We start from the raw sequence: 13667 nt of genomic DNA, 5'->3' as shown, positions 1-13667 counted from the left end.
AAGCCCATTTTCCCAGTTTTTGTGCTTTCAACCTACTTCCAGTTTGTGGTGGAAACAGGAGTGAAACCCATGGGGAATGTCAGAAAGCTATATATTTTTGAAAAGTAGACAACATTCTGAATTCAGTGAGGCATCATTTGTGTAGATCCCTCAAGGGTTTCCCCAAAAATAACAGTTGAGATCCAATAAAATATTGAAAGCAAGTAGTAAGAAACAGTAATTGTAACTTCTTGTCACAATGGCCGTTTTACAAAAGCAATATAGTGTTTTGCAAAAGCAGTATACCTATATGTCCAGTAGATCCTTCCCCTCATATATAAGGTTTGTAGGGTCTCCAAGAACCCGAGGTAGCCAGACCCAACAACTGAGCTGCACCTTACCATGGTTTTTCATAGTGTACAGACTATAGAGCAATTTATATGGTACATTATCAAGTTTGAAAAATGGGTATGAATGAAACCTTTGTATTTCTGAAATGTACACCAATCATCAGTTTAGGACCCTTAGTTATTTGTACATCTCTGAATTTGTGGGTACCCCTACTAGCATGAGTCTTCTTTCTTACACACTGGCTTACATTTGGAAGGCAAACCTGTGCCGGGCATGCGCCAAACCTGGGTTTGTGCAGTCCTGAGCGTGACTCTCATTGACCCTGGTTAGATTTGTGTCTGTTGGGACACTGGGCCCAGGCACTCAAGTCAGGTAGCATTTTATCATGATAAGTGGAGGTACACTGGGTGGTAGGGATTTTGTGGATCCCTCTGGTTTCCAGATATTAACGTCACAGACTTGCAAGGAAAATATGTGATTTTAGTTGAAGTTTGAAATTTGCAGAGCATAATGTGCAAGAAAATGTTGTGGGATCCATGTGAGACATACCCCCCTGGACTCCACTAGATGTCTAGTTTTCAGAAATGTTTAGCTATGGTAAGTTTCCCTGGGTTGCTGCCAAGCCGGGGACCAAACACCAGAGTGACCCCTATTGCTCTTTTCTTCGCATTGTATTTTGGGGCCATTTGTATTACAGATGCTAGACCCACCCAGACAAGTGGGGTAGCCTTTTTATCAGGACAAGTGGAGGAACGCTGGCAGGTAGTAATTTTGTGTATCCCTGTGATTTCTGGGAGTTGACGTCACAGAAATGGAAGACAAATGTGTGATTTTAGGCAAAGTTTGAGGTTTGAAGGTCATTTCTGGTAAGAAAATGCTATAGGAGCCACAAGAGCCACACCAGCTTGGACTGCATCAGGTGTCTAGTTTTCAGAACTGGCTGTGTTTGGTAGGTTTCCCCAGTTGCCAAGTGACCAGAGCCCAGACAGAGCAACCATTCAGCATAAAAGTAAGACAAAATTGGAACTTGGCCCCACTGTGGTACTGATATGTGTTGGACTTGGCCCTTTTGGCAGGTTCACCCCGAAACTTTTTGCATTTGCCTAGCCTGTTTCTGTAACCTGGAGAAGTGTGGCTCAGGGGTTAGAGGATGCAGACCCGGAAGCTGAGATCGGCCCTGGACCAGGGTTCAATTCCCCGTCTCGGCGGGTCTTGGGCTAAAAATTCCACGGTCTCGATAATTCTCGCTCCGGTGCCTTCTCGACTCACGGGTTCACGCTCTGCGACTCTGGGCAATAGCTTGCTTAATCTCCACAACGGCCCCTCGCGGCGGGATGCCTGGCTTTCACCTTGTGGATACCCTGCCGGGGCCTCTCACAGGGGAATACCAGGACGGGTTCCCTAGGCAAGCGCCAGGATGCCCTTTGTGGTGACAGGTTGCGCTATACAAGTATACCTACATTTTAGTGATTTTAGGCCTCAGCACACTTTTCCCTGTGGTCCAATGTAAAGTGCGTGTGCTCTCTGTGTATGTGTGGTGAGAGTGACCTGCCCTCCCATAGGAATGCATGGGGAATATGTGTGACCATGGTAGTTCCTGATGTGTGGGGAGTGCAGGGTAGAGTTTGGTATGTGCGAACTTGTGTGATTAAATGCTGCGCGATGATGTGCGCAGATTTATTGTGTCTAGTGTGGAAGTGTCACTTCTAGAAGTTGGCATGTCTGTGCAGTAAATGTGAATTGACTGTCTGGCTTGTGATTGGCTGGAGTTGGCTGGTGTGCCTGGCTCCAGGAGTCAGGATGGGTCTGCCCTGGTGGTGAATGGAGAGATCTGCATGTTGATGGAAGGGAGGAGTGCACCTGGGACCTGAATAGGGCTGGGACGTCCCTCCACATTGCTGGCTCCACCCCCTGTGGTGTGTCTGATGTCCCTGACCCATCCTGTGAATAGGCAGAGGGGCTGAGCAAAACAAAGTGCTCAAGAACCATTTGCATCTAGTTCGCCCCTTGCCTGCACCTTTGGAAACAAAGGATTTTTTTTTTTTTTTTTTTTTTTTAAGAACAATGGTCCCAAACTTTATTTAGTTTCACAGGTAATAAGGCAATTGATCACACAATGTCATAAAAAAGAATAACTACTACAAACGTTACCCAGCTAGTAGCATGTTTCGACATGTCGGTCATACATAAGTGAAAATAAACAGTAGCCAGGGGAGATGCATTAGTCCGCAAACGGCAGTGCCAGGAAAAGTCTCGGGTTGCAGTGCTCGTAGCCCGCAGCACTGCAAAAGGACCAAGGTGGTCATGAAAGTCAACAACCATTGTCTTAGGCCGCTTTCCCTGGTCGGCACAGAAGCAGTCAAAGGCAGGATCACATCCCATACTGTCATATGGGTCGCTGGGTTACAGTCTCCTGATCTTGGCAGTGTCCAACAGGCATTGTGTGAAGAGGAAACGGGGAGGGGAAATCGAACAGTATCATGAGTACAGCAGAAACAATCTCACTGCCAACCAAGAGACACAACAGGGAATGAAAAGAAGGGGAGAGGGAGAAACATTTCAACAACAGTTGGACTAGTGTTTGCCTGTACGGTAATGTATCAGTGATCCTAGCTGTGTATGTTGCACCCTATGTGGGCCGTGTGGGGGCGGGGGCAGCTGAGGATGTAGAGCTGCTGCGACCGTAGGGCGGGGGGGCGGGGGAGGGGGGGGGGAACAACAGCGGACTCCCCCTGTTGGGCATGATCCCGGTGGCCGGGGGAGGGAAGGGGGGGGTGGGAGGGGGGGGGGCTCGCGCCACAACCGGACGGTAGACGACAGGACCCTCACTGTTCCGTGTCGGGGCGGTCACTCTATACCGGCCTGGGTGTACGCCCGGTGGTATGCGGCCAGGGCAGTGTCCCAGTCTTGGGCTATTGGGTACTTCCGGAGGCCCGCGGTCTCTTCCCTGTGTAGAGACACACTCTCCGCGCAGGCCCAGTTGTCAAAAGAGCGATGCCAGTCAGCAGGGCGCGGGGGGGCGGCACTCTTCCATCGTTTCGTGATGAGTCGCTTAGCCGTAATGAGTCCTAGGTCCCAGAAACGTGCCCTTAGTTTGGTCTGTTTGGTTCTCTTGTAGAGCCCCAGCAGGCATGCTTCCCACGTCTTGGGGAGGGTATCGCCCGTGGCCGCCGTCAATGTGTCAGCGACCGCCGACCAGTACAAGGTGAGGTGGGCGCAACTCCAGAGTGCGCGCAGGAAGTCCGAGTTCAGGAGGCCGCACCTGGGGCACGCCAACGATGTGAGTCCGAAGTAGCGATTCAGTTTGTCTGGGGACAAATACGCGCGGTGTATTATGTAATATTGGATGATCTTAAATCGCGCATTGCGGGGAATATTTCTGGCGCCTGCCAATACCGCGGCCCACTGTTTGTCTGACCAGTCACTGCCCCGGTCGGTCGTCCACTTCTCCCTCAGCCTTTGGGAGGAGAATTGAGTATGACTGTTCAGCGCTTGTGCTAACCAATGCACTATATGGGATCCATCGCCCATCACATGTAGATACTGGATAACCATATGTGTGGATGGCTTGTGGGCCAGGTCACCCCATGCCTTCGTTAGCTCGCAGAGAAGCCTGGCGTGCGCCAGAAATTGGCCCACTGGCAGACCGGTGTCTGCGGCCAAGGTCTCGAAGGGCAACAGCTCTCCGTCACTATACAGGCCGCCCAGTTCGTCCAAGTCTGCCGCAGTCCAGCTGCGTAGCTCGGTTGAAGACAGCGCGCCAGGACCCAGGGGAGTCCCCAGTAGAGGCAGGTTCGGGGCATAGGGTACCGTGCCTTTGGTGAGTCTGAGGCTCCGCATAAAGCACTGCCTCGCGACCACCACATGGATCTGAATGGGGGGCCGGCCCCGCGTCAGGGGGTGGAAGAGTGTCAGCACCTGTACGAGGGACAGGGTAGTGTCGATCGTGGCCGTATCCATCAGGTTCTTACCACTCAGCCAGTAAGCAACCCATTGTAGCTGGGCCGCTAAGTAATATAGTTCCTCATTGGGAACCGCCAAGCCTCCAGAGTCCGAGGCCGCGTAAAGGGTCCTCAACGCTACCCGGGGGCGCCCTTTATTCCAGATGAGGCGCCTGGTAAGGGCTTCCAACCCCTTGAATATGCGTGCCGGTACATACACTGGTAGGTTAGCATAAAAGTAGAGGAGCCGGGGGAGCATTATCATCTTGGTTAGCGCCACTCGGGCCGGCACATTCAGTGGGAGGGAATTCCAGAACGTGACCTGGGCCGATAGCGAGGATATGGCTCTCACGAGGTTGCCCTCCAGGAGATCCATAGGGTCCTGATATATGAGGATCCCTAGATACCTGAATACCGTCGGGTGCCATTGGAGCGTCTCTCCCATCATGTGCACAGCACATTGTGGCATTGTGTCACTGAATGCATAAGCTCCCGATTTAGCCCAGTTAACGCGGAGCCCTGACATGTCCCCGAACGTTTGAAAGATGTGATTGCCGCGGGTATATGGGCGAGGTCTCTGATATATAACAATAAGTCGTCGGCATACAGTGACACCGAGTGGATGCCATCTGCCAGTGGGATACCCCAGGTGTCGCCGGAGGCACGGAGCAGTTCTGCCAATGGCTCCATCACAAGGGCGAATAATAGAGGGGAGAGGGGACAGCCCTGCCTGGTGCCCCTCCCAATCCGAATCCTGTCAGAGAACAATCGCCCGGTCCGGACTCGCACCTCGGGTGCCTGGTAGAGGAGCCCCACCATCTGGACATACGTGTCGCCCAGCTCGTATTTCTAGAGGACTCGGAGGAGATAGGGCCACTCCACCGAGTCAAACGCTTTTTCCAGATCAAGTATTATGCACCCTGAACGTGGCCAGGTGGGGGTCGCATACCGTTGGACTCTGAAAAAGCGGCGCAAATTGTAAGACAAGCTCCGGGTGGGCACAAAGCCGTTCTGGTCAGAGTGCACCAGCGTGGGGACTAATGGTGCAAGCCTCCGGGCCAATGTCGCTGCTAAGAGTTTGTAATCGGTGTTGAGTAGCGCTAATGGTCTGTACGAGCCGAGCTCGTTTGCCTCTCTACCCGGTTTCAGCAGGGAGATCACGTTGGCTTCGTTTAAGGACGCCGGGAGTTCAGCATCCTCCGATGCCGCCTTAAACACCTTCAACAGTTCCGGTATTAACACCAAGGAGTAGGCCTTGTAGAATTCAGCCGGGAGCCCGTCCGGGCCCGGTGCCTTGCCATTGGAGAGGGAAAAAATCACCTCCTGTAGTTCCTCGCTAGTAAGCTCAGCACCTAGCTCCGTCTGGTGGGCAGGAGTGGCTGTCGGAAGGTGTAGGGTCGCCAGATAGTCCGTGATCTCCACCACGGTGGCCCGCAGCCGTGAGCTGTATAAGGACTAGGCATGGGCGAATTTTGAGAATCTCGCGTTCGCGAATTTTGCGGATTTGCGAACTCGCAATCCGCAAAATCCGCGAATTTGCGGATTTTTTAATTTTTTTATGTTCACACGGGTTTCTGCAATGTTCACACGGGTTTTGTTCAATTTCGCAAATTGCGAAATTGTACAAAACCCTCGCGAACTTGCAGAAACCCGTGCGAACACAATGTGCCCAGTATGTGCCTCTTGTGTGAATAAAAGGTCAGAGAAAGATCAGTTCAGCAGATGAAGAGAAAGAAGCTCCTGGTCACAGGAACAGCACGGGTATTGCGCTCGTGAAAGTCAAGGATGCAAAGCCTATCCAGCATCACAGCTGATTTTCCACGGTAGATTTGGGAAGAAGGCACACCTGTCCAGCCTCGACGACGCTCACGATTGTTTTTGGGCTAATGAATGAGTCACTGAATTTGAGCATCAACTAGTTCGAGCGACCATGTGTGTGTTACTATGCAATCGCCCCGAAGGGCGCAGGGGTCCCTTGAGTGAGCTGTCCATCATAGTGGGTGAATGGCGGGAAGACGGTGCAAACCGCGAGTGTGTGGGCGGGGCCAAACGGGCAGGGCTACCATGCGAGTTCACACATGCTTCTAGTGTGTATAAAAGGTCAGAGAAAGATCAGTTCAGTAGATGAAGAGAAATAAGCTCCTGGTCACAGAAACAGCACGGGTATTGCGCTCGTGAAAGTCACAGATGCAAAAGCCTCTATCCAGCATCACAGCTGATTTTCCATGGTAGATTTGTGAAGAAGGCACACCTGCCTCGACGACGCTCATGATTGTTTTTGGGCTGATGAATGAGTCACAGGAAGGGCATGGTAAATATTTTAGGATGGCGCCGGCAAGCTGCCAGCGCCATCCTAAAATACTTACTAAATTAGCTTCAACAGGAAGCTCTAATAGATAAAATCGAGCACCTGCTTTATTTTATCTATTAGAGCTTCCTGTTGAAGCTAACTTAGTAACTATTTTAGGATGGCGCTGGCAGCTTGCCGGCGCCATCGTAAAATAGTTGCAACAGGCCAGGCTTGAACTTTTGCCCCCGGAAAAATCCGCCGCTCGCGGATTTGCGAATTCTCGGTAAATTCGCGGGAGTTCGCGGATCGCGAATTTACCGAAAACTCGCAAAATCCGCGAGTGGAACGGATTTTCCGCTCATACTTAATAAGGACCTGTAATGCGACGTGAACGCTTCGTGTATCTGTTTTTGGGTGTAGACTTCAACGCCCTGAGTCGTACGGATCGACAGCACCGACGCGGACTGGGTGTCTTGTCGAATCAGCCACGACAGGAGCCTGCCAGGTTTATCACCTGTGTTGTGGGTGCGTGCGGAGTGCGCCGCAAAATTAATATTCTTCAGCCTCTCCATCAAAAGAGCGTGATCCGCCCTGGCCGAGGCCAGCCGGGAGTCATCGCCCACCGCCGCCTCTCGTTCTTTGTCTAGTAGCGTCTCTTCCGCCCGCATCAGATCTCTCTCCACCTGTCTCCGTAGGCCCGCCTGCACGCCGAGGCAGCTCCCCCGGGTCACTGCCTTGAAGGCGTCCCACTCAATTTTCGGGGACGAGGTCGAGTCGCTATTGTCCTCGAAATACTGTATTATCCTTCTAGAAATCTCCTCCCGGAATGGGGTATCGAGTAGGAGATCCGGTTGTAGGCGCCATGTGGGTACAGGTGGGTGTGGGCGCCTCCATCCATAAACTAGAGTGTGTGGGTTATAGTCTGAGTGCGTCCGCCCTAGGTAGTCAGTGTCTGTCACGGAAGGAATCAGGTCGCGGGACATCATATATCTATCTAGTCTGACGTGTAACGAGTGGGCTCCAGAGTAGTAGGAATACACCCGGGCGGTAGGGTTTCTGACTCGCCAGGCATCTTGTAGGTTCCACCGCGCCGCCCAATCAAGTAGGGCCCTGGAGGCTGTCTGCACAGGGGCAATCATCGCCGGGGGGACGAGCGGTCAAGGGAGACATCTAGCACACTGTTGTAATCCCCACCCAACAGTAGGGGTACGTCAGGCCAAGGTGCAATCACTGCCGATAACCGTGTTAGGAATTTCCCCTGCTCGACATTAGGTGCGTAGATGGAGGCTATAACAATCTGCTGCCCGTCTAGTCTGCCCTGTATGAAGACATAGCGCCCCTCAGTGTCAACGTTGCTGTGTGTCAGTGCAAATGGAACCCCTGGCCGTACCCAGATCAGAGTCCCTCGTGCAAACGCTGAAAAGGTCGTGGCAAATATTTGCCCCCTCCACCTACGGCGAAGTGTGGCTACCTCAGCGGCGACCAGGTGGGTCTCCTGCAGTAGTGCAATCTGTATTTGATGTCTTTTAAGATAGGAGTACACCTGATATCTACGTGAGGGTGTGTGCATGCCCCTGACATTCCAGGTACAAAATTTAACCGTAGTCATCACAGTATCCATCTCGCCCAAGCACTCGCCCCCCCCCCCCCAACCCCCAGCCCGCCCCACCCACACACGCACAGCAGCAGTTATCAATGACCATTTTTCCCACCCGCCATCCCACACAGACCCAGGAATGCGCGCTGTAACACTGCAGTGCCAACACTAGTCTCAAAAAGAACAGGAACAGAACCATAATACCAAAAGGGCAACAACAAAACAAGTCGCCGCCCAAACGCTCTAACGAGCTCAATCAATCCGTGAGTTCAGTGGGGGGGAGACAAGGTACGTCACTGAGGTAAAACAAGTTAGTTCACTAGGCCAAGAGAACCGTGGTGACTCCCCTCCACGGGCAGTGGGCCAAATGGCATCAGAAGTCAATGGCAGTGCCCACAAACAGGGCCAGAGTGTCTAATGTCACATGTCTCGGATGTTTAGTTCCGGGGGGGACCTCATCTGCTTTTCCCCCGAGGGGGCACTCACCTCTAGGGGTCCGTCCACCCCTCCAACACAGTGTTTCTGGTGTTACTCGAGTGGAACGGCTCCGTCCCTCCTTCCCGGCGGCAGTGGCAGCTCATTGTTCATCCGGGAGGTGGGGGGGGCCGGAAGCAGAGCACAGGCCCCGGGGACGGAGCCGGTTGTGGTCACCGGAGTCTCTAGGAGTGCCGGTGGGGGCCCCAAAGTGGGCCAACCATGGTAGTGCGCAAACCGCTAAATGTCGCCAGCTGCAGTAGCCCGGCCAGGGCTAGGGTGAGGAGGGTCGCTATGCTATCAGGTCCGCCGTTTGGGGTGTGACATCTGGTAGGCCCTCTGTATTCGGGTCATCTGGCAGTCCGTACAAGTATTCATCGTCTTCGCTCCCGGGTGATCGTGGGCTGGCGTTGGAGATTAGGATGGGTGACTGTGATCCACTGATCTCAGCTGCTATCCGGAGGGCCTCTTGCTGTTCACTCTGAATTTGCTCCGGTGTGGGGCCTATCTCCGTGTTCGCGGCTGGCGAGCCGGCCCTCGAGGCGCGCCGGTGTCTTCGCCTGCGGGTGCCTCGATTCCTACGCTGCTCCATCGGTGCGGACCCGTGGCCCGTATCTACCCCAGAATCCAGCCAGGTCGCCGCCGCCTCAGGAGTATCAAAGAAGTGGGTCTTGTCCTGTGCCACCACCCGGAGGCGTGCCGGGAACAGTAGTGAGTACTTGAGAGCCAGACGCCTGAGTCGTTGTTTCACCGCTAAGAAAGATTGACGTTGTTGTTGGACCTGCACGGTGTAGTCGGGGAAGAACATCACCTTGGCGTTGTCCACCTTTATGTCTGATAGTTTCCGTGTTTCGCGTAGGATGGCGTCCCGATCACGGTAGTTCAGCACCCGCATAAGCATTGGTCTTGGATTGGAGCCCTCCGGGGGTGGACGGGACGGCACTCTGTGCGCTCTTTCCACTACAAAATGTGGTGACAGCGTGCCCTCCGGCAATAGTTCTCGGAGCCAGGTCTCCATGTGTTCCGCTGTCTCCCTCCGCTCCCATCGTTCCGGCAGGCCTACTATGCGTACATTGTTTCTTCTGGCCCGTCCCTCCGCATCCTCCGCCCTGTCCTCGAGGAACTCCACCAGGTTGAGTAGGTCACGTACGTGCTTGTCTGTCTGTGCCTGGCCTGGCTGGACATAGCGCACTGTGTGGAGTTAAGACTTTTTGGGAATATCACCGAACCAACGTGGTGGTAATTATTTGTGAACTACCTAATCTAGAGTGCGGACCAAACGTTGCACCGGTATTGATGCACCACAAAAGGGTGCCTTATGAGATTAGTTTTTAACCGACGTGCATTTTGAAAGTATACCCCTTCCCCCATCATCACGTCCTGATGAAGACCCGTTGTTGAGGACTTAAACTACCCGTTGTATTTTTGGGTCGAAACGTCGACGACATTCCCTCTTGGGAGCCTGCACCTATCGACCCCTGTCCCGTGCCCCATTTCCAAGAATCCCATTGCCATCTGTGCAAACTAAGGACTGCGGAATTGTATATAGTTTATGAGCGAGTAAAAAAGAAGTACATTTTTTACAAGCGTAATCCAGGGCAGGCTCGTTTTCCTTGTATATAAATGATTCACACTATGTTCTTCTGATCATCTTGATCATTCACTTGAGCACACACTTTACTCTTTCTCTGTGCACGTTCTTCTTTGAATATAGAAATATCTCTTGTTTTATGTAAATATATGTATAAAGATATGTTGAATTTCTAAATCTTGTTATATTGTACATTAAACAGATTGACCTGATTGGATTTTTCTCAGCTCTGATGGTTTGTTGGCACTTACTGTAAGATATCTTGTAAATGTGGGCTAGTATTACCTATTGATTTAACGACACAGATTCAGTCTTTTCTTTAAGAAGTTTAATTTAATCGAATGTTATAATTACTTTATATGTTATAATTATGTCAAGGACCAACTGTTTTCTATACTATTGAATACCCAGGTCCTTTGACTGCACTGGGTCAACCCCTGTTTTGATAACAATGTCTGTCTGTGCCAGCTTGGGCGAGGTCTCCGCCATCGTTTGTTCCAGGGCCGCGGTGCGTTCGGACAGTTTCTTGTGGTCCGCTCGGAGATGCGTCAGGTCCACCGCTACCTTATCGATCTTGGTCTCCAGCGATGTACGGGTCAACTGCATGGATTCCTCCAGGCGCTCCATGGCCGCCAGCATAGTGTCCAATTTGGAGGCAGTCTGGTCAGCCTCGGAGTTCTTCACCATCTTTCCTTTGTTCAGTGTCCCACCGGTGCCGGTCTTCGCTCTGGTCCCCCCTGACATGGGGCTGGTCGACGTTGCAAAGCAGCCGGGTGGGTAGGCCCCCGCAATGAACACTGTTGAGACCTGTGCGTGATGGCCGCGAGGTTAGGCTCTCTGCTCCACTCGTACCGGGCGGTGCGTGGTCAGCGGGGGGACCGCTATGCTGCCAGGCCCTCAGGATCTTGCTCTATGACACCGTCTGGGGAGGGTGAGATGGCGGTGACGTGACTGATGTGGGAGCCCTCATGCGCCGCCGGCTGTCACTGTGAGTGTCTCAATGGCGAACCGCCCCCTGGTTGCGCCACGTGCTGGTCTGCTAGGCCGGACCGCGTGGTCTCTCAGGGCGTGCCCGCCCCTCGGGCCTGGAAGGGCACGCTTGGCTGGGCGACTCTGGACACCGCCCAGCGCTGTGTGGGGCTCCGTGTGGCCCAGTGGGGGGTAAGTAGTGGTGATGAGTGCGGGGCCACACAGGTTCCTCACCCGCGCAGGCACAGGGTAGTCCCCTCAGTGTAGGGCCGGCCGCCGGTGGAGCTGTTTAGTTGCGGTCATGGTCTGTGTGCTGCGTGGGCCGGGTCTCCGAGTGTTGGCCAGGTCCGGTGCCGGTTAGTGGCTGCTGCTAGGCGGAGGGCGGGGACAGGGGCCCAGGAAACAGGACTTCACAGCCTCCGTTGGTGGTCGCCGGGGCCCAGGGGAAATATCGTCAGTGAGGGCCCCCAAACGATAGTGCGTGATCTCCCCCCGGCGACCATGAGGCTCGGCTGGGTGTTCCCAGCGTCGTCAGGCAGGGTGGGCCGGTGTCACAGCCCGCAGCGGGCCAGGGTGCCGTGTCCGCTGTCAGCGTCCGGGGCCCCCGAGTGGTGGGGCTGCTGGGGACACCAGGGGCTGTGGCGTGATCCCGTTCCCCGCTCTAGGGTGTGCAGGGGAGGATGCACGCGTCGCGGCCTACCTCGTAGGTCCGGATCCCCGGTCTCAGGTAGTTGGGTCCGCCGGCCGGAAGTGAGCCCAGGGCGGGTAGGTGCCGGGGCTGCAGTCGGTCGGAGGGTCCGTCGCTCCGATCAGCCTGAAAATCGCTCTGGCGTTGGATGAGGCTCCCAGGTGCACTCGGTTCAAGTCTGGGCTCGCCACCGCCGATAATGAAGGAGAAATGGCCCGTGGTAGGGGAGCTTCACTCGGAGCTCAGCCCGGGCACGTCCGCTCACATCGCGCGCTTAGCCACGCCCCTTTGGAAACAAAGGATTTATGTGTATAAAAAGGGGCTGTGACCCCATGGAAAATGTTCTTGTTCCTGCTTGTGACTCGAATCTACCGGGGGTGTGCTGCTGCTGGGGCCCTGGGGAAGGCTTGCCTCCCTGGGCCCTGCCCAGCCCCTGGATGCCTGGAGGATTTTCCCTGTTGGGAGCTGTTTTTCTACATCCTTGATGCCCCAGGACTTCTTGAACCTTTGCCTCTTGATGCTGATTTTGCCAAAGCTTGTTGCAGCAGGCCTAACTCCCTAGGAGAGCCTCATTTTTTTATTTTTTGAACAAGAAGAGGAGCATATCTGCTCTGCAGTGCTCCACTGCCGTGATCGAGTGGGTGCCCAGCCCGTTCAGGGAAGCCTTAGCAGGAGTCCACCCTGCTTCCTGTTTTGAGTCATTACGGGTGCCACCCCGCTTCGTTAATTATTTATATTACGGGTGCTGACCCCTTTTTAATGAGTTCCAAAGCGGGTGCCCACCCCGCTGCTTATTTATAGTACCAGGGGAGCCTACCCCTCTTCGGATGCCCGGATTGCTGCCGCTGCGGACCGCCTGGTTGTGGGCGGGGCCGCAGGACGGCAGGGGAAGTGCGGCCGGAAGCTGGTGCTGCGAGGGGAGGACGGGAACCAACCCCGCCTCCCTGAGTGGCCACGAGGAGTCCCGGGTCCCAGGAGGGGGCCCGGGTGAAGAAAAAAAGGAGCTGCCCAAAGGATGATGGCTCCTGCCTGTGCGGGGCTCCTATGCTGAGGGAGAGCCCCGCAGACGCCAGAAAGTGCAGCTCAGTGGCGGAGGGGGGCACGAGGCACATTGCCGGTGCCTGCCCCCCACCGCAGGGTGAAGAAAAGAAAGCCGGCCGCGCAATGGTCCCACGCTACCCGGGGCTCCCGTGAGCTGTTGGGAGCCCCGGTACCCCAGAAGAGAAGAGAGGCGAGGCTCCCCCGAGTCCCGCCGACGCAGGGAGCAGCAGAGATCACCAGGAGGATGCCGCAGAGACAGCTCCACGAAAGAACCAGTGAGTGAGGACTTCCTCTATCGTAACAGTGCCTTCAAGGGCCCCCTGGCAGTGCCTGGGGGGCATCCTGAGCAGACCCGCCATTGCGGGCCACTACCCCATTTGGCCATCATTATTTAGAGGGCCCCGTTGTCTCCTCCAATGTTGGGGGCAAGTTCTGATTTGGCCACATTATTGCAGGAGCCTGAGGGCTCCCAATCACATGTTTGTTTGTAGGGTCAGATTATTTATTTATTTATTTATTTATTTATTTATTTTATTTTGGCGATTTTTAGAGCGCGCAAATACCCTAGGGTGTCTCGGCGCTGTAGTTGCAGATCACTCCAGAGGAGGGGTGGATTAAGCAGGGAACAACCATGTCTTTAGTTGTTTTCTAAATTTAAGAAGGGTCGGTGCACACTTGATGTGTAGAGGAAGTGCATTCCACAGTATAGCTGTGGCCACGGAGAAGCGTTTGTCGCCCCAGTTGGC

At 54.1% G+C, this 13667-nt stretch overlaps 1 protein-coding gene across 2 annotated transcripts in view; it reads left to right on the top strand.

Moving 5' to 3' along the window:
• The window catches only part of TTC29 (tetratricopeptide repeat domain 29), a 1168725-nt gene that overhangs the window by 491788 nt on the left and 663270 nt on the right, over positions 1–13667 (top strand). The gene's annotated exons all lie outside the window — the stretch shown is intronic.

The sequence above is a fragment of the Lissotriton vulgaris genome, chromosome 3_1 (genome assembly GCF_964263255.1).
Source record: "Lissotriton vulgaris chromosome 3_1, aLisVul1.2, whole genome shotgun sequence".
Lineage (NCBI taxonomy): Eukaryota > Metazoa > Chordata > Amphibia > Caudata > Salamandridae > Lissotriton > Lissotriton vulgaris.
The sequence above is the reverse complement of the archived record's forward strand: the minus strand, read 5'-3'. Positions and strand labels throughout refer to the sequence as shown.